The sequence below is a fragment of the Meriones unguiculatus genome, chromosome 4 (assembly GCF_030254825.1).
Source record: "Meriones unguiculatus strain TT.TT164.6M chromosome 4, Bangor_MerUng_6.1, whole genome shotgun sequence".
Lineage (NCBI taxonomy): Eukaryota > Metazoa > Chordata > Mammalia > Rodentia > Muridae > Meriones > Meriones unguiculatus.
In genome coordinates this window covers 61703115-61722951 of record NC_083352.1, presented here as the reverse complement: position 1 = coordinate 61722951, position 19837 = coordinate 61703115, and the positions used below count along the sequence as shown (strand labels likewise).

At 41.9% G+C, this 19837-nt stretch overlaps 1 protein-coding gene across 9 annotated transcripts in view; it reads left to right on the top strand.

Annotated features, from left to right (window-relative positions):
• Nucleotides 1–19837, top strand: part of Csgalnact1 (chondroitin sulfate N-acetylgalactosaminyltransferase 1) — a 349122-nt gene that overhangs the window by 92249 nt on the left and 237036 nt on the right. For 2 of the 9 annotated variants that reach the window (XM_060381890.1, XM_060381881.1), the window contains exon 1: nucleotides 8068–8493. The exons of the other annotated variants lie outside the window; for them this stretch is intronic. The gene's annotated coding sequence lies outside the window, so the exon portion shown is untranslated. Of the gene's footprint in view, nucleotides 1–8067; nucleotides 8494–19837 lie in introns of those variants that run through there. 9 annotated transcript variants of the gene reach the window in all.

Sequence of the window (19837 nt, the reverse complement as noted above, 5' to 3'; positions counted from 1 at the left end):
ATGAGGGTAAGGAGATTAAGAAAGGGTGGCAAGAGAGGACTTTTTTGAGAGGCAGCCTGTTGCTCATGTGCAGGACTTCAGGGAACAGGCAGATGAGGCGGTGGGAGATGACATGAAAAAGCAGGTGTCCTAGTTTCATTCCCGTTGTTGTGATAAAATATCTTGATCGAAAGCAACCCAGGGGAGAAAGGGCTTACTTTACCTCCCAGGCTGTATGCCATCACTGTAGGGAAGTCACAGCAGCTGGAAATAGCTGGTCATATCATACCCAACGTCATGAACTCATGCTTACCTAGTACTCCGAGTCTACAATTATTCAGTATAAGATCCCAGGGACTAGTACAGCCCCCAGTGGGCTGGGTCTCTTTCCATCAATTAAGGACATTAAGACAGCCCCTAACAGATAGTCTCATAGTCCTAGTGATCTGGATAGTCCTTATGGAAACTCTCTTCCTAAGTGATTCTAGGTTATGCCAACTTGACAATTAAAACTAACCATTTCAACAGGTTTCGGAAACACATGGAAGGAAAGCTTTCAGGATGAGTAAGCACCCCTATGTTGAGCCTCCCAAGGGACGTTTGGAGGTTCAACATCAGAAATAGGGTTTAAAAGAAAAGGTCAGTTTTTATTGTATTTGACAAAAATCACCCAGAGGTTCTCAACATTTTTGTTATTTGTGATAGTGCCCTTTCCCTCAGAATTCAATTATTAAATGAAGTTCCAAAATTCCAGGGGAATAGCTATTTAAACTCAGCATTGTAAGGCTTCTGTGATCCTATTAACATGGTTGGACTAGATCCTTGATCTGCAAATTTACTCAAATGACTATTGAGAAAATAGGGGTATCGTAATTGACTGTTTTATCAAAGCTATCAAATGCTTTTACCTAGAGTCCATGAATTCAGCTACTAGGAAACCCAGGAGAGCTGGGACTGTGTGGCGATTTTCAGAATTTTGTCAATATGATCAATTTAATATAGATGTTCAGCCAGCATTCTGATTTTCTTGCTGCATTCGTTTATTTCTTTGTGTACAAGTTGTTTCACAACCAATAAATCATCATCCATACCATTTTTTGACATTTGGAAGAAAGTCTAAAAACACGGTTACTGGAAGTTTATAAATTATGTTTATATTATTATCATCATTATTATTTACTAGAGTATTTCAGAAGGGAGTTCTTTTCTTTTTTCTTTTTTCTTTATTATAATTTATTCACTTTGTATCCCAGCTATAGCCCCCTCCCTCATCTCTTCCCAATTCCATCCTCCCTCCCTCTTCTCCCCCTATGCCCCTCCCCTAGTCCACTGATAGAGGTTGTTCCCCTCCCCTTCCACCTCACCCTAGTCTACCAGATCTCATCAGGACTGCTTGCATTGTTTTCCTCTGTGGCCTGGCAAGGCTGCCCCTGCCCTCAGGGGGAGGTGATCAAAGAGCCAGCTCCTGAGTTCAGAGACAGACCCTGTTCCCCCTACTTGGAGATTGAGTCTATGGGCTACATCTGTGCAGAGGTTTTAGATTATCTCCATGCATAGTCCTTGGTTGGTGTATCAGTCTCAGAAAAGACCCCTGAGATTTTCAGAGGTTTCAAAAAAGACCTCTGAGCTCCTTGTGGAGCTCCTGTCCCCTCCAGGTCTTTCTTTTTCTTTTTCTTTTTTTTTAATTTTTATTTTTATATTAATTATAGTTTATTTACTTTGTATCCAAGCTGTAGCCCTCTTCCTTATTCCCTCCCAATCCTACCCTCCTTCCCTCATCCCCTCCCTGCCCCTCTCTAGGTCCACTGATAGAAGAGGAGGTCCTCCTCTTCTTCCATCTGACCCTAGTTTATCAGGTCTCATCAGGACTGGCCCCAATGTCTTCCTCTGTGGCTTAGCAAGGCTGCTCCTCACTCGGGGGAGGGGGGAAGTCAAAGAGCTAGCCACTGAGTTCATGCCAGAGACAGTCCCTGTTCCCCTTACTAGGGAAACCCTCTTTGATGCTAAGCTGCCATGGGCTACGTCTGAACAGGGGTTCTAGGTTATATCCATGCATTATCTTTGATTGGAGAATCAGTCTCAGAAAAGACCCCTGGGCCCAGATATATTTGGTCCTTGTGCCACTCCTGTCCTCTCCAGGTCTTTCTATCTCCCCCTTATTTCATCATAAGATTCCAGGCATTCTGACCAATGTTTGGCTAAGAGTCTCAGTATCTGCTTTGATACCCTACTGGGTAGAGTCTTTCAGAGGCCCTCTGTGGTGGCTCCTGTCCTGTTCTCTGTGTTCTCCTTCTTCCAATGTCCATCCCGTTTGCCTTTCTGAATGAGGATTGAACATCTTATCCAGGGTCCTCCTTCCTGCTTAGCTTCTTTAGGTGTATTGATTTTAGTATGCTTATCATGTCTTATAGGTCTAATATCCACTTATAAGTGAGTATATACCACGTGTGTCTTTCTGCTTCTGGGATACCTCACTCAGGATGATCTTATCTAGTTCCATCTATTTGCCTGCAAATTTCATGATTTCCTTGTTTTTTAATTACATTGTGTAAATGTAACACAATTTCTGTATCCATTTCTCAGTTGAGAGACATCTGGGTTGTTTCCAGATTCTGGTTATTACAAATAAAGATGCTATGAACATGGTTGAGCAAATGTCCTTGTATACTTGACCATCTTTTGGATATATGCACAGGAGTGGTATAGCTGGATCTTGAGGAAGGACTGTTCTTAATTGTCTGAGAAAATTCCAGATTGATTTCCGAAGTGCTCGTACAAGTTTACATTCCCACCAGCAATGGAGGAGGGTTCCCCTTTCTCCACATCTTCTCCAGTATGCACTATCACTTGAGTTTTTTATCTTAGCCATTCTAATGGGTATAAGGTGAAATCTCAGGGTCATTTTGATTTGCATTTCCCTGATGATTAAGAATGTTGAACATTTCTTGAAGTGTTTCTGCCATTCTATAGTTCTCTATTAAGAATTCTCTGTTTAGCTCTGTACCCATTTTTTAATTGGATTACTTGATGTGTTGCTGTTTAACTTCCTGAGTTCTTTATATATTCTCTGGACATTAGCCCTCTCTCAGTTATAAGGTTGGTGACGTTCCTTTCCTAGTCTTTAGGCTATCGTTTTGTTCTGATGACAGTGTTCTTTGCTTTACAGAAACAGTTTCATGAGGTCCCATTTATTGATTCGGGCGTTCCTTTCAAAGGTTACTTATAGCAATTATATTAAATAGATTAGCCATTTAGATGTGGAGAACTAAGTCTCTGAGTTTGGGTTTATTCAGGAAGTCATGAATCAGTTAAAATTTTCTTTTATTATTTAAATTTTGAGCTTATTCTTTGCCTTCTTTATTCTTTTTCAATTCTGCAGTGTATTCAGAAAATTAATTTGGGAACTCATGGTAACTGTTTGATTATTTTTCTGGAAATGTGTGTGTATGTCTGACTGAGCTGGGGACTGACTGAGCAGAGAAACAAGCTGAGATGTGACTGACCCCAAAATATATCTTAGGATGATTCTAGAGAAGAGGAGACACTGAAGGAATAGAGGAAGGGCAATTTTCTATTACTTTACAACCCTTAAAGAGAGATGTAGAGGGCAAGCATTGGCCCAGTAGGTAAACTATTATGGCCATCAAACCTGATGACCTGGCTCTGATCCTCAGAACCCATGTGGTGGAAGGAGATAACCAATTTCTATAAGTTGTCCTCTGACCCCCACATAAAAGCTTTGATTTGCACAAATCAATCAATCAACCAATTGATAAATGTAATACAAAATTAATAGTGACATTTTGATTGTGCCATGCTTATTTTTTTAAATAAAAATAGAAAATGTACTGTGAAAACAACCTTTGCCTGTGCTGACTAGCATGTTTACACTCTGGTCAGTTTTCTCTGTTACGGTGTTTCCAGCTTTCATTTTTAATATTTGAAATTTTAAATTCTTTAGTTCAACCTAACTCCTTTCATTTTCAGGGAAGTTAGCCCTGATCTGCACTTTAATTACAGCTATTTTAAATATTTAGTTGGAGAAAAATCCCACTATCACTCATAGAGTTGAATACCTTTTTTACATGTTTTGTTGAACGTTTGAATTCCTGCCTATGCTTAATGCTCCTGTAATGAAAATATATGGATGGAATAATCATCTGTTCCACGCTCTGTTCTGTGAGTTACCGTGATTTATGGCCCATGATTTTCACATTCTGTCTGATGAAGCAGTAAATGATCTTTTCAGCTTTCTGAAAGTGCTCCTCATTCGAGGGGCAGACATTAGGTTTCATGTTTCAAATGCCTTTTCCTTCCTGTCATTTAGTGGTTGTGCTGCATGAAGGGCCTTGACCCCTTGCTGTATCAGGCACACACGGCTCCAGGGAAGGGTCCAGATGTAAGTTCTTCACCGTCATTTATTGCTGCTTTTTCATCCTGTCGATCAAAAGTTGAATTACCACATTTGAACTATTCCGAGGTAGATTAGAAATCAAAACACTTTGGAAAGAATATGCTAACGTATTGGGTTAAAGAGCTGAGTAGAATAGGGAGTAGAGGGAATTTTAATTTTATTTTTCATAAGAAATGGGATTTCACTTTTCTGGGGTTCTGCTCCCCACCTGATCTGAGGCTGCAGACATCTAGTGAAGAGGGCTTTGGAGATGTGAAGAGTCCGAAGGCACCTTCTCTGCCTCAAGCTTGGAGATGTGATTCCATGAGCCTCAGGAGCCGCAGGAACTTCCTGGTACCTACAGGAACACAAGGGAAAAGTTTCAATCTGCAGAGTTATGCTTTGTTAAACCACTTGAAACAACTCTGAAGAGAGGCAAAATAACCTAAATATGGACTGCTGCACAAGAGGTGTCATGAAAAAAAAATCTAAAAGGGATTCTTCAATCAGAAAGAGGAAAAGTGGAGAAATAAGTCTTGGAAAGAATCCAGATTGTGGTATAGGTACTGTTGACCTTGTCCTGGGGAGGGGGTAAAATGTGGGAAAGTTGAAGTCTTGGATTTGATTGGACAGTGAGTATACTCTTTCTACCTGAAAACTATTCATGATCACCAATGCAACAAACCCACTGCTTTGTGGGTGCATTGAATCAGGGAGTTGGGAACCACCTACATGTGCCATGGGAGAACACTGGCTGTGTTCTTCACTTACTCTGGGTTATGGTGGCTTGTGGAATTCTGTGCTAGACTGTGGTTCTACCTCTAGGTTATTGCTCAGCTGTGAAGTCTCGAAGAAGTCAGACTCGGGGATTTCAACATCAAATATCCGTTCAGAATCTGAGCATGTTTGAGACGGTTGCTTTTCCTTGTTCCTTTCTTTTGAGTTTTTTTTTTTTTCTATATGTTGTCTTAGGAAGCAAACTCTTTATAAATACACATCTTATAAATTGATAAAACACTATATGAAGAGAATGAAAGAACCATTTTGTTTTTAAAAGCTCAATTCAGCAGTGAATATTTTACAAATAAATTTGCCTTTTATTTCCACTAATACCTGAATTTATCTACCAAGGTAGTTTGAAGCTGAGCAAAAATACTATTTCTTTATCTAGCAATGCTATAAAATGAGTACTATCTTGTGCTCTTAGATTTACAGCTTTGAAAAACGTTTCCGATATAAAATGCCAACGTGAGTTACTTTTGGGGTGAGCGTATCATTATCAAGAACTACTGGAGCAAAATTTCTGAGCACCGAGCTGAGGCCATTGTTCAGGCCCATGGAAGGACACAGTGTGACCTGGCAGTGGGCTCCCTTGTCCAGCCAGGAATAGTCCCTGAGATGATAATTGGAAAAGTCTTCAGAGTGAGTAGTGTCATTTTTCATTGTGTATGCAGACTGGCATTTTCCTATCATTTTAAATTTGCCAGTATCCACTTAAATCTGAGTCTGGAAGTTATGTGAGGACCATTATCTGATTAATGAGAAGAGAAGTTATACGTGGTAGGAAGGAGAAGAAGATGAAGAATCAGATGAAAAGGAAGAGAAGAATGTGGGAGGAAGAAGTGAAGAAGGAAAGGAAGGAAGAAGAGGGAAGAGAATTAAGGGAGAAGAAAGACTTGGAGAAAAAGGAGGAAGAATTAAAGCAGGAGGAGAAAAAAAGGAAGAAGAGAAGAAAAAGGGAGGAGGAAGAGGGGAGAAGGAATGAGGAGGGATTGTATAGCGGAAGAGGAAGATGAGAAAAGAAATAGAGGGAGGAGGAGCGGGAGGAGGCAGGGAGGAGAAAGGACCTTTGTGTCTTGTGTTTAATCAGTTCTCACAGTTGAGATTCCTTCCGGAAGAATTGAAATCTTTCACACAAGAAAACACAGCATCACAATTTCTCCAAGCAGTTTCAAGTAGCACAAGGTTCCTCACATTCCCTTCCTCTTTCCCTAACTGGGAACCAGGCTTTGTCCTTTTATCCGAGGTTAGAGCTGCAGAAGCTCAGGGAGGTGCGGCCAGCCATCCCCAGCCACACATGCCTGGCATGTCAAGAAGGCTTTTGCACTCTTCAGGGCTCTCTTCTCAGCCTGCAGAAGTGGGTGCTGTGCCATTTGGAAGAGAGCCCAATATAGGAACCCCTCATTTGAGAGAGAAAGGAAAATTAGAGTGTTTAGTCACCAACTGTTTTAAATTTTAAGATTTTCTCTATTTACTTGTGAGAGATTTTCAGTGATTTTTGTTTTTAGATTTTTAAAGATGGGAGAATTAAAGAAATAAAAAAGCATCTAAAGGAAACAGTTGTGTTGTGGTTTTTTTTTTTTTATAACATCTTATCCTTCAACTATAGCAGAAAATAAACTATTTTGTTAGTAGTTTTGAAAATTAGCACACAAAGTAATGGGTTCCTTTACATTTGCCTATGTTGTTTGTTCCTGTGGATTCCCCTCCCTACACTCCCATTTTCCAGCCCCCTCCTGCTCGTTCCCTCCCCACCAACTGCTCCCTCTGTTTTCATGTCACAAGCATTCTATTACTCTCCCACCTTTACAAACCCCTCCCTCAGCTTTTCTGTTGCATGACCCACAGACATAGTATTTATAAAGCCCAGGCTCTGGGATCCCCACCCGAGGAGGCATGTGAAACTGTTCCTGCAGTCTGGCTCAGTTAACATAATGATTTCCAGTTCCGTTCACTTTTCTGCAAATGTCATGATGTCACTTTCTTCACAGCTTAACAAAATTCCACGATGCATATGTACCACTTTTTTTTTTTTTTAAATACATTTCTGTGTTGATAGACGCTTCGGCGGGCTCCATTTCTTACCCATTGCGAATAAATAGCTCTGTAATAAGTGTGGGTGCACAAGCACCCAGACGTAGGTCTTAAGAGTCCTTTGGGTTCATATCCAGTGGTGGTAAGCTGGGGCATGTGGTAGTTTCAGTTTTAGTTTTAAAAGAAATCTCTATTTTGGTTTTCACACGTGGCTAGCAGTGAGTAAGGGTTTTCACACATGGCTGCCGCAGTTTACATGCTGACGAGCAGTGGGTAAGGGTTTTTCTTCTCCCGCATCTTCGCCAGGATTGACATTTACTAAGACATAAGCTTAAGATACAGTAAGTGCGGGCCTGACTTAAGTCATGGACGTAGGAAAAAAAAATTGTCTCCAGGACTGCCATTCTCTTTTTAAGATGCTGGCGCGGCTGTATGGAGGAAGCAGCGATGAGTCATGAGAACCTTCAGGGATGCAGGTGGCCCATCCCTTTGTCCTGTGCTTCCCTTTCCAGGCCTCAGTAGGACTAGAACATGTGTCCGACACTACAGAGTTTCTGCCTCTGTGACCACCAAATTCTTGGGAGTGGTCACAGCTCTAGGAGGTGTGGGGGGGGGAATGACATTAATTGGCTGAGGGTTGGCACGGCAGCTCTCGTACTGCATATAGATGGCCTCCTCAGCTCCCGTTTGCTCACAGTGGTTGGTAACTGAGCCAAAGGACACCGTTAGCATTCGCCATTGTCACTGAAGGGCGACACCAAACAAAGGTCTGCAGAGATGTTTATTGCAAGTGCTGCAGCGGCCAGCTGCAGATGCAGCTGTTTTCCTTTTGACTTGAGGTTTTCTATCAGGAAAGAGAAACCCAGGGCTCACCAACAGGCTTTCTCGCTGAGGGCAGTGTTGTACGGAGCAACCCTAGTTGCTAACTGTTTAGGATGATGTAAAGCTTTTTAACCTCAGTGTCTGCCTGACCTGCCAGCTTTGACTTCTAAATTAGCAAGAACACCAAGGCAGTAAGGTGATCTTGCAATTGTCAGGTTGACGAATCTCAGCAAGGAGCTGAGGCTGGGGAGAATGGAGAAGGTCAGCTTTAAATAACAGCAGAAACAGGGTTGATCAATGGGGGCAACCTCAGAGCGAAAGTTAGGAAGGGAGTGAGGATTTGTTTGCTAGACCTTGAAACATTAGGATCAAGTGCAGACCTCTAAGTGATTAATAAAAAGACCCATTTCGAAAAGAGGCCCGGAGCAGACTGGACTGAAGATTGAAGAGGCGAAGCCAAGAAAGACCCTGCTGTGAATTCATTGGTGAGTGACAGATCCATGACTTCTGGTAGAAGCGTGGGTACCATGCTCTTTTGGTTTCATGGAAAGTGTGATGGCCAGAAAGAGTTCCCTTGCTTACAGAATTTTCCACATGTGTATCACCTTATTCTTACAGAGGGTGTAATGTGAGAGCGAGCATGAGCGACGCTAGACCTCTTCCAGTAAGGCCATGTGTGGCTTAAAAGCTGCCTCTGTAGCAGCCCGAGGGGTGTACAAACGGCTACTTGGAAAGTTAGGAAGCGTGAGCCATGGTCCTGGCCCTCCCACCAATATGAGCAGCCGGCTGCATTCCTTAGATGCTAGGTAGTTTTTCACTGTGAATTTTTATTTTATAAACAACTTATTTTGGTGACTCACGGCAAGCACTCGGGAGACCTTTGCAGACCTTATTGAGGCTCTGGGCTGGCTGATATCAGGAGGGACTGTCTACTCAGCCACTCGTCCTCGTGCTCTCTAAATATGAAGCACAGCTTCTGCTGAGTAGGATGAAATGTGCGTGCTCCTTGGATGATGAAGACATTGCCCTGTGTTATGGGGAAGCATGCTCTAGGCGAGATGCACCCAGCTGCTTTTCTGCACGTAGAAGTGAGAAGACTTTGCTGAGAAAATAGTACACTGATGTCTCTGGGCTCCTAATTCTCATTTCTGGTGCCATCCAGATTGACATTGACATTGGCATACCTTTAGCTACCTAGAGCCCATCACGAGCAAGAGGGCTTTCCTTCAATACTTAGTATATTCTGTATTCTGGCACATCAATTGATTCAGAATGTCAGACATTTTAAGTACAGTGAGACCAGGAGAGTCTGTTTTGGGATACGGTTATCCCTCCCCTACCAGCTGGCAACTGGGAAGCGTTTGCTTTTCCCACAATTTTGAAAGATTGTAATCTTCAGGAGGCTGTGGCATCATGGTGTTAAGATTATACAGTTCAACCTTCCTTCTGCCTCTCATCAGCCATAATGGAAGGTTATAATTATCCCCAATTTGCAGATGAGGAAATTCAGGCTTAGAAGGATTGAGTAATTTGCCTGCAGGTTGGACGGTTAATAAGTAGGCCTGTAACTCCATATTATCTGGTGCCCACACTAGACTCCTAGATCTGCTGAACTTTCTCATCTTTATATCCTATTTCTCTTTGGCTACATAGCAGGTGTGCGGGACAACACAGTAGTTCCTTTATAGAAGAGTGCATGAATTATGGGTAGGAAGATGAACTTCACATGGATCAATAGATTGACTAATTCCTAAGCCATCACCTGGCTGCACCCCAGTTGTAAGACTGGGCAAATTATGTAATGTCTTTGTGAGTCAATTTATCCACCTATAGTAAAAGGACAATAACAGTGCCCATTCTAGAGTTAGTTGTTAAAGCATTGAATGAAATTGAACACAGTAAGAATGAGGCAAGTATTTGATTAACATTCATTAAATGTGAGGCATTATTATTATATATATATTTTTTTACCATCGTTTGTTTTCTGAGATGACAACAAGAGAATGACAAGATAATGTCATTGGTAGGCACTTTATGATGACAAGAAGCATAGTTCTGTCCCCTCAGGGCATGCACTGCTGGGAGGTCATGTGCTTCTGGTGTCATGGCCAGGAAAACAATTCTCTCAGCAGCATATTAAGCAGGTGCCTTCAAGCTACTCAGAGCAGAAGCTAAAGGTCCTTCCAGACTTCAGCCCACCACTAAGACATAGATTAGCTTGGTGTGTGTGTGTGTGTGTGTGTGTATCATGGGTGGATATGTGTACATATGTGTGCATATTGTGTGATGTGTGGTGCCTGTGTGTGTAGATGTGAGAGAGAGAGAGAGAGAGAGAGAGAGAGAGAGAGAGAGAGAGAAAGAGAAAGATACTCTTATTATGAAAAGGGAAACATATCCTTAAAAACAATATCCAATTTTATTGAAAAAGACTTTTATAGCAATTTATAACATCTAGGACAATTTTGTTCAAATATTTTTAGAATCACTACCAGTACAGTGATACAAGTTCTGGGAATTCGTATGACTAACTGTTTATCACTGGGGAACATTCAATTTGTTGGAAGTCCAATTTGTTGCAGAAGGCTTTCTAAGAGCTGGAGTTGGCAATGAGAATGAATGGCTCCTGCTGGCAGAATATAAGAACACCAGACAGACAGGAGAGCCTGAGAAGAGTCTGGCTGGGTTAGTTTTCAGTGATTCCTCTTCTAGATTTTTCTTGGAAACTACTACCTTAAAGCATACCTTATTAGAAAGCATTGTGAGATAAGTGTGGTGTTGCATACCTGTATTTATGACACTTGTGTGGTAGAGGCAGGACAATGAGGAAATCAAGTCAGCCTTGGCCACACAGAAAGTTCTAGACCAGCCTGGATTATATGAGACCCTGAACCAAACAAACCCAATCAAGCCAAAACAACAAATGAAGTATTATTAAGAGAAGAGTAAGTATATTAATCATCTGTGCTATAGCAAAATATCAAAGATGTAATGGCTTAAACACAATTTGGAAACGGAGAAGCACATACCTAAGATGCTGGCCTTTTCAGTCCCTAGTGAAGACTGCTGATGGCTGCTTGCTGTTTGCATGTTCAAACTGTCTTGCCTTGGTACTTGAGAGAGATTCAGCCTCCTCTTCCATCATCTCTTCTTATAAGGGAACTAGTTCTTCGGGCCTCATCTAAACAGAATTATCTCTTAAAGGCCCCATTAAAAAAGTCTTCACATTGAGGATTAGGGGTTCAACGTGTGAATTTGTAAAGAGTGTAAGTTTCAGTTGGGAACAATACTTAGTCGTAATTTTGTCACCTTTCTGCCTAAACAAGGATTAAGGTTGAAAGATTATTTAAAGGCCACTTACTTATACCACACAGCTGTGTAGTAGACTTACTTACACCACACAGCTGGATAGTAGACTTACTTACACCACACATCTGGATAGTAGACTTACTTACACCACACAGCTGGATAGTAGGCCATCAAGTCAGTGCCTAGTCCTCGGCAGCGTGGAGTTCCCGACCCTGCTTATAAAGAACCAGACATAGCAGGCTCTGAGTATCTTGGACAGATTAACTCCAAGACTCTCACAGACAATCAAATCTATGAGTGCTCAAGACCCTCATGTAAACTGGTTTAACATATGTAAACTAAGTATATTTACCATCTTCTTTGTGACCTCTGGCTTGACACAGAGTCTTCCTTGGAGAAATGGTGTTTGCTACATCTGGTTTCTAGGGCCATTAACAACATCAGGGCACTATTAAGGCACATTCTGAAGGGCTGGGGAGGTACCACAGCAGTAGCATGACACCCGCAAGATGAACAGACAAACAAACAATGATATTTTTAAAAATAATAATGATTCAACACCATCAAGCTTCCTTTTAGTTTAGCATTAATTCCTTTATGTACAACTAAGGCATGAGCTACATTGGCTAAATGATTATTCAGGGTCTGAGCAGTCTGCCCAGTATGACTCATGGCTAATGCCCCGGTGGTAGCTCCAACAGCCGCCAATGAGATGGTAGTAGGAATGGGCGGGCATGGGAGTGTTAGCAGGCCTTCTGGTGTTGGTCTCCTTGGTTTGCCTGTGGTATATATGCAAGATCAGAGTCTCACAACAGTGTGATGCAGCCATGATCATTCAGGCCTTTACAGCCATTGAAGCAGGACATTCTCCCCAAGTATGGTTGGATACCATAAAAAGCTAAAATGTTACGCTCAGGATGCAAGGCTAAGCACTGCACTCAGGGTCAGCCGCTTTGGACTCAGAGAAGAGCATGTCTGATTACATGCAGGTTGATGCCCCAGGTCCTGCCTCTGAGAAAAAGGTATCGGACGGGTCTGATGCTCTTTGGGTGGATGACACCTAAATGAACATCGGTACAAAGTCCCAATTTATTTCTAATATCAGAGATCAGACCTCTACTCTTGCCTGATGCATCTAAAACAAAAAGGGGGAACTGTAGAGAGCTGCGGAATGCTATGCCTTAAAGATGGAGCTGGTTTCTGCCTTCCACCTTCCCGATGGTGAGTGCTCTCTGTCACGAACAATTCCACATTTGGCTAAGGCTGAGGATCTGGCTTGCTTCCATGTATGTGGACCTATCTGCATTGCCCACGTGGCATGCTGAGGTTGGCTACCCAGAGGCTATTTAAGCTGTGGGCTGGCTTTCCCCAGGGTCCGAGGATTGTTAAAGGTTCCTGAATAAACTGCATTGAAAAAAAAATAATAATGAACAAGGTAACCCAGAGCCAGAAAGAAAAAAGGCACACTCTATGTCATAGATTCCTCCTGACTGGAAATCTTAGATCTGTGGCGTTAAGCTTGGAGAACCAGTAGGATCCAGGAAGCTAGAAAAGAGCCCCGGAGAAAGGAAGGGCTTGGGGTAGGGAGCATCAGAAAACTCAGGCAGTGTGGAGAGAAAGGGGTGGAATGGAGGGGACAGTTTAAGTGGAGATGGGAGTGGAAGGGTGGGGCAGAAAAAAGGGAGAGGATAAACAGCACATTTTGTCTTGAGGTTGTCGGGCCACATAGGAACTTTCTGAGAACTGCACTGGAGGCTTCCCCTGAGATTAAATTTTGATTACAGATTGTTAAGGTGTCCTCCCCAACCCTGTACTTCTTCACAAGGTTTGAGTGAGATAGGTTTCTGAGCCTCTGAACGACAGCTGCACCACTAATTGGTATTGTGCAAATTTGAAAACTGCATTCTCTTTTATAATGCATTCATGGTATTGGTTAGAAACTTCTCGTAACTACATTAACATCTCAGATGGTTGTGAAATGAACCTATCTTGGGAGCTGGGTAGATAGCAATTTTATTCTCACATGATTTAACTATAACACCTTTTACTCTGCCCTACCAAATCCTGCCAAACCTTGAAAAGCTAACTCAAATATTCTATCTTTTGAGTATGGTACTAAACTTTTCAACTTTGAGTCCAATGTGGTTCTCTTCTGAGAGACAGCATGTCTTAGAAATTCACTTACCCTTCCTTCCTTCCTTCCTTCCTTCCTTCCTTCCTTCCTTCCTTCCTTCCTTCCTTTCTTTCTTTCTTTCTTTCATCTCTAGTCTCAGAATTGCATACTTAATTTATATTTCTGTATTCCATTACCTTAAAGTGATAGTTGGCCTATTTTTGACCAATAATTAAACAGAAATTTGATTGAATGGAGAGAGCAAAGAACAAAAGAAAATAAAACAGCAATTGGGATGATATATGAATGAAGGCTCTTTAGGTCTTAAGGGCGTGATTTAGAAAAGCCACCAGAACAAGCTGTAGCTGTGGCCGCTGCTGCTGCTGGTGGTGGTGGAAGGCAGGGCTGGGATGAGAGATGTTGTTAGTTCTTGCAGAGGAGATGGTCTGCCAAAACTCGACCTCTCCTGATACAGGCAGAGATGGGTACTGTAGAGGAAACTGACTCATTCTAGGAAAATGCTTTCTACAAGTCATGATTTTTCAAAGAGTCTGAGCTATATTGTTCTAAAAAATTATTGCCCTAAAATCATTTGGTTCTTACCTCAGTATATGTTATTCAGTTTGTTAGCTGAATGGATACACATATTTTTTTTTTCCTCTTTCCCAACTCTTGACAGTCAGGTGATTTTTAGATTTTGTTTTTCCAGAGGAACTACAGAAAAAAAAAATTTTTAAATGCTCTGCCTTGGGGCTGGAGAAATGTTCCAGCTGTTAAGACTGTGTACTACGCTGGCAGAGGTCCTGAGTTTACTTCCCAGCATCCAGATCAGGCTCACAACTGCCTGCAGCTCCAGCTCGAGGGGAGTGATGCCTGTGGCCTCCAGAGACATTTGGTACATGTACCAGCACAGAGAAAGATATACACAGAATTAAAAATAAACCAAATTAAAAATTCTCTACCATGCAAACATTTTGTCATGTTTGATGATTATAGAAAATTAAATTTGTCCTTGACATTTTTTATTTTACTTTTTTTTTTTTCTGAGTTAGGGTTTCTCTGTGTAGCCTTAGCTGTCCTGGAACTCACTCTGTAGACCGAATTGGTTTCAAACTCAAAAAGAACTGCTTGCCTCTGCCTCTGAATACTGGGATCAAAGGCATGTGCCATTACGGCCCAGCTTTATTTTACATTTAAAAATTATTTTTATTTTACATTTATGAGTGTTTTGCCTGAATGGATGTCTGTGTATCACTTGCCTGCTGGTGGCTGTGGAGGCCAGAAGAGGGCATTATATTGCATGAAACTGGAGTTATAGATGGTTAGGAACTAGCATGTAGATGCTGGGAATTGAACTTGTATCCTTTGGAAGATCAGCCAGTATTCTTACCAGTCCTGTCATTACCTTTTCAGCCTCTGCTCTTGGTACTTTTAAAAATAAATTACCCGATTTAAATCTTTAAAAACTGTACAATTCTTTCATTTTAAAACAGGGAAGGTGACTCATCCTGGTTGCTTAACTCTGACTGGGTAAGGCCATTGTGATTAGACTTGGGTATGTGTGGTGTGATATTTTCTTTCTTTCCAGTGAGCCTCACATCGACCACCATGAATGTACAGTATAAACTGGTCCATTTTCAGCATCAAACACTTAGTCTATTTAATGACTTTCTCCTCCTGTTTTCAGTTCAAAGCTCATTGCTGTATTAACAGAACGTGTTCCTGTAGGAAGGTGATGAGAGTGTCCAGTTTTTGCTATTCATTTTTTATTTGGAGAAACAGCTGGAAAACATTATGTCCAGTGGCTGTTGCTGACTTAGTGACTCAGGTTTGTGTCATAGTATGGGGCTTCTCATGCTCTCTCAGACATTAGAGAGAGTGCATCGGAGACTGCTAAACAAAGCAGGGTTTTGTGAAAGCGGCACAGCAGGAATTTCAGAACTTGCTGCTCAGGATAAGAGCTTGTATCCCTGTGGGAGGAGGCTGGGCCTTGCCCTGTGTGAACTATCTAAAAGGTTTCTCACAAGGAAGCAAAATTCCCCTAGAGAGAAAGAAGGAGGAATCATGGTACATGTCACAATTACAGCCATTGTGGTGGCTATTCTTGGTTGTCAACGTAACTACATCTGAAATTAGCTGAAACCCAAGCAGCTGGGTACACCTGCGAGGGACGTTTTTCTTAGTTAAGTCACTGGAAGTGGGAGGACCCACTTTTAATGTGGATCTTCTGAGTTGGAAAGACCCACCTTTAATCTGGGCCACCACGTCGGCTGGCAGCCTGTGTGAAGGACGAGGAAGAAGGAAGCTAGCTCTTTTTGACTGCTTGCTTTCACTGTTGCAAGTCCATTCCTTCTCTGGGATCAGAGCCTACTTCTTCAGGATTCTGAGCTATACTGAAGACCAGCTGAGACATCCAGCCTCATCCACCGAACATCTACTGGAGTCTTGGTAGACAGCCATTGTTGGACTATCTAGACTACAGTCTACAAAGCATCCTAAGAAATATCTGGTAGATATATGTGTATATGTATAATGTTCGTTGACTGGCATGTTTCCATACCTGTCACCATGGCGCCACTCCGTTCACCATCTTTTTTCTTTTCCTTATTTTTGTTTTAAATTAGGGTCTCACTAAGCCCCCAAGCTGGCCTGGAACCTACCCCAGACTAGCCCCAAACACTCATGCTTCTCCCGAGTCTGGCTCTGACCGCTGAAATGAAAGGTATGCACTACCACGCCAGAGCAGTGCCACGGTGCTTGACCTTTTCTAAGAGGCCAACACTCTCTTCGGCTGTGAAATACTATGTCCACCCCCACCCTGACACACACACATGCACACAGGCGTCAGGCACACCCGCACACACTCAGGCACCCAGGCGAACATGCATGGGCCTGTGCACACACACACATGTTCCTTGTGCTTCATACCTTGGGCTTCAGTCGCTTTGAGGTGAGCTTCCTCATCGTTTCAGGGCGCAGTTCTCAATCTTCCACACCCTCCAGCAGAGCCTGTCTCCCCGTGGAGTACACCACGGGGCAGACTCCCAGCGAAGGCCCCCGGAGGTCAGGGTGCTGACTGCGCTCTCAGCTTCTGGGCTCGACAACTCCCAGGACATCATTTATGCTCATCAGATGAATTCTAAGCTAAAAATTATAAGTGCATCAAAACGGCTCCCTGACACATAAAATGATTAGACTAATTTCTAGCCTTTCTTACCCACTTATGAAATCAGAAACTTCAAGAATCTTTTGCAAGCTGTCGAATTATTTGAAAGCAGAGGACTTAAAGGCAACTGTTCTCCCCTAGCTCACCCCACTCATAGTCTCTGTTTCTTTTCCTGGTTTGATAATGTACTTGAAAGATCTTAATAATTGCAACTGAGTTCTTCAGCTTGATGTTTCAGATTAGAGTTGTATTTAATTAGACATGTTGTCTAGCATGTTGCGATTCAGACTACAGCCTGGTCACCATTGGTGTTGTTGTCACTAGGGAGCTCCTTACAAGCGCAAGGTCCTGGTGCCCTAGTCAGACCCAATGATGGTTCATGTCAAGGCTTCACAAGCACTGCTCTGTGTTTTGAATTTTATGTTTCAGATCGGCATATGAACATCACAATTGTATGGCACCCTTCTGTGAGATTCATATATTCTGGTGATGTAGAATTTATGTGTTTATATCCACATTTTAGAATAAATATTTAATATCAGAAAAAGTACACTATATCTCTTTGTTACTGTTGGTAATAGATCACAGCTGGGAGATGGGGTAATATGCTTTTATTTTTTTCACTATCTGGAATGCATTTAATGTCTTCCTTTATGTAGAAATAAAGTCAAAAGTTTCTACTGTTCCGGTTAATCTGTAATGGATAAACGGCCTCAACCCTCACCCACAGCAATAGCCATAATGTTTGTGTGTGTACATATATGTAGGTATAGGTACATCCATGTGTGCTTATATGTATGTATGTGATTATATACATGCACATATATGTGTGTATGCATGCATGTGTATGTTTGCATCAGTGCGCATATTTTCTCTAGACTGCTTTGGAAATTTCTCATGCTCCTAACTGTGGATTCTGTATACAATGAATCGTATTTTTCATTTTCAAGTTCCTGAAAATCAGCAGGCTCAAGTATACAAGTAAATCTGGGTGGGGGGAGAGAGGAAACTACATTTCTTAAAAAATGCATAATTCATGCATAGTGCTATTTGCGCTGTCCTTCTTGACAATTTATTCAAGCAAACGATGACAAATGAGTGGATTATTTGCTCTTGAGCAGCTTGTACTTGTGACAGAATTCCAAAGACTTGGGTAAAAGCAAAACTTCCCCCTCTACCTATCCAAGCTGTCCTTCCCGCCTCCTCTCTTCCAGGGTGGCTTTTCCCTTTCTGTCTTCCTCTCTTCTCCTCTTTCCGGTTCTAAGGACCTACGTCAGGATCTTGTGTATGTCAGGCGGTCACTGAGCTACACCCCAGTCCCTGTTCTACAAAGTTCTATGCGGTCATTTCTCAGATGGTGTCTCTGAATGCCGGCCAGCGGTTTTGTAGAGAAACTACTGGACCTCACTGTGTCTCAGTTTTGTCACCTGAAAAGTAGGAATATTAGAGCTGCCGAGAGGAACAAATGCGGAAGATCAACTAGTTAACAAATACTAACTTAAACTGTTTTGCGTGGGTATTTCTTTATGTCCTTATTATCTTCTTACCTAATAGAAAGTTGTGTATGTTTAAATATATTGCTTTTAGGGACCCAGCAACATGAGATTTTTTACTTGAGCACATGGAGATTGGTTATCTGGTGGATTGAGCTGCCTCATATTTTGGCTTCAAAGCATTCAGTTTTATGGCTAAATTTATTTATTTTTACCTATAAATTTTTAATATATTTATTTAATTAAAGATTTCATATAAATTAAATTAATTTATATAATTCAGTTTTCAATTGGTGGCCAGTCAGGCTGCCTTCATTCTTACGGTATTATGAAACCCTGGAAGTAAGCTGTGAGCTCATGCTGTGCAGGATTTGCCAGTAAGTTTCTAGAAACGAAATCAAATCAGGAAATGGTCACAACATAGGTGCTAGTTTTGATGAGTGTTTATGAGTTGTTCTCTGTAAGACAGTATATTTCACCTGCTAAGCATAAAAATGTTCACTTTTGATGGTCATGTTTCAGTTTTAAACTTTCATAAATTTAACTTTCATAAATTCAGGTTCCTTTCTGGTGTAATAAGAATACCTCTGTGTAAATTTGATGAGGGTTCTAGGTTCTTTGGAACAGTTAGTGGGTAGGGGCAAGAAGATGGTGCTTTCTCCTTCAGTGTTGGGAGGGACAGCAGATTTCTGTGGGAATCGCTGTGAAATATACAGTACATTGTGTCTACAGTCACCAACTGCCAAAAATTCTTGCGCTGTGGAGACAAAGCAAAGGGTTTGGGAAGAGAACACGGGCAACAGCGCATTTCATTTAGTTTACATCAGAGCCTGGCCTCTCTATGCCCCTTGCACTTGTCGTGCCTGAGCATAGCTGTTGTTAGGCCAGTTTCTGAGAGGCTTTCTCATTCTTTCACACAGACGTCTCATTGTACAGTTCTCATTGCTTCTGAAACTGACCATATAGCATTTGTCTGGAGGTAGGTAGACACGTTTCTCTATTTTTAGATATCCATAAAAACTCTCAAATAAGATGTAATGTTGATATTAGGATCTAGTTATCTTCTGCTATATAACCTTCATTAGCACTTTTTGGGCAGTCTAAAATAGTTTCAACCCCTTCCTATGTATTTCACAATTTATAACAAATTCAGCCAGTATGTTCCATAGAGTCAAAGATGCACTGCCCTCCTGACACATACCTCGGCTCATTGGTGAGAATTAGGATCGTAAGGAAATCTAAATTTCTAGTCCACTTGGCAAGTATTCACAGGCTATATTTGTACATACAAATGAGCTGAGGAACTGAAAATGAAAAATCAAAAATTAGCATTCTAAGAGGAAATAAACACTTGGACATTTTTGTCACTGCCATTGATCCAAAAATATATGTTGATGGTGGTGCACCGTCAGGGGTGAGAGCAGTGTGGTGACTGACCCCTGCGCAGAGTAGGAGCGCCCCTGCCGCTTCAGAACCCCTGGCCTGTGAGGAGCTTGGCTCTGTTGGGTTTGGGAAGTGCACGGTAGGGGTTGTTCTCAGCCCAGCTGGACTTCTTATTCAAGGGACCGTAGACACACAGGGTCTACAGGTGCTTGCGTAGGCTAAACCCCTTAAGCGCCTCCCCCAACTCATCATTTTTAAAACCAAAGGAAACCTTTTGTGTATTCTCTGAGGAACTGAGCAGCAAACAGGATTTGTCAACACTGTGGTCATTTATTCTTTAGAAGTGTGACAGTATCTCAACAGGCAGT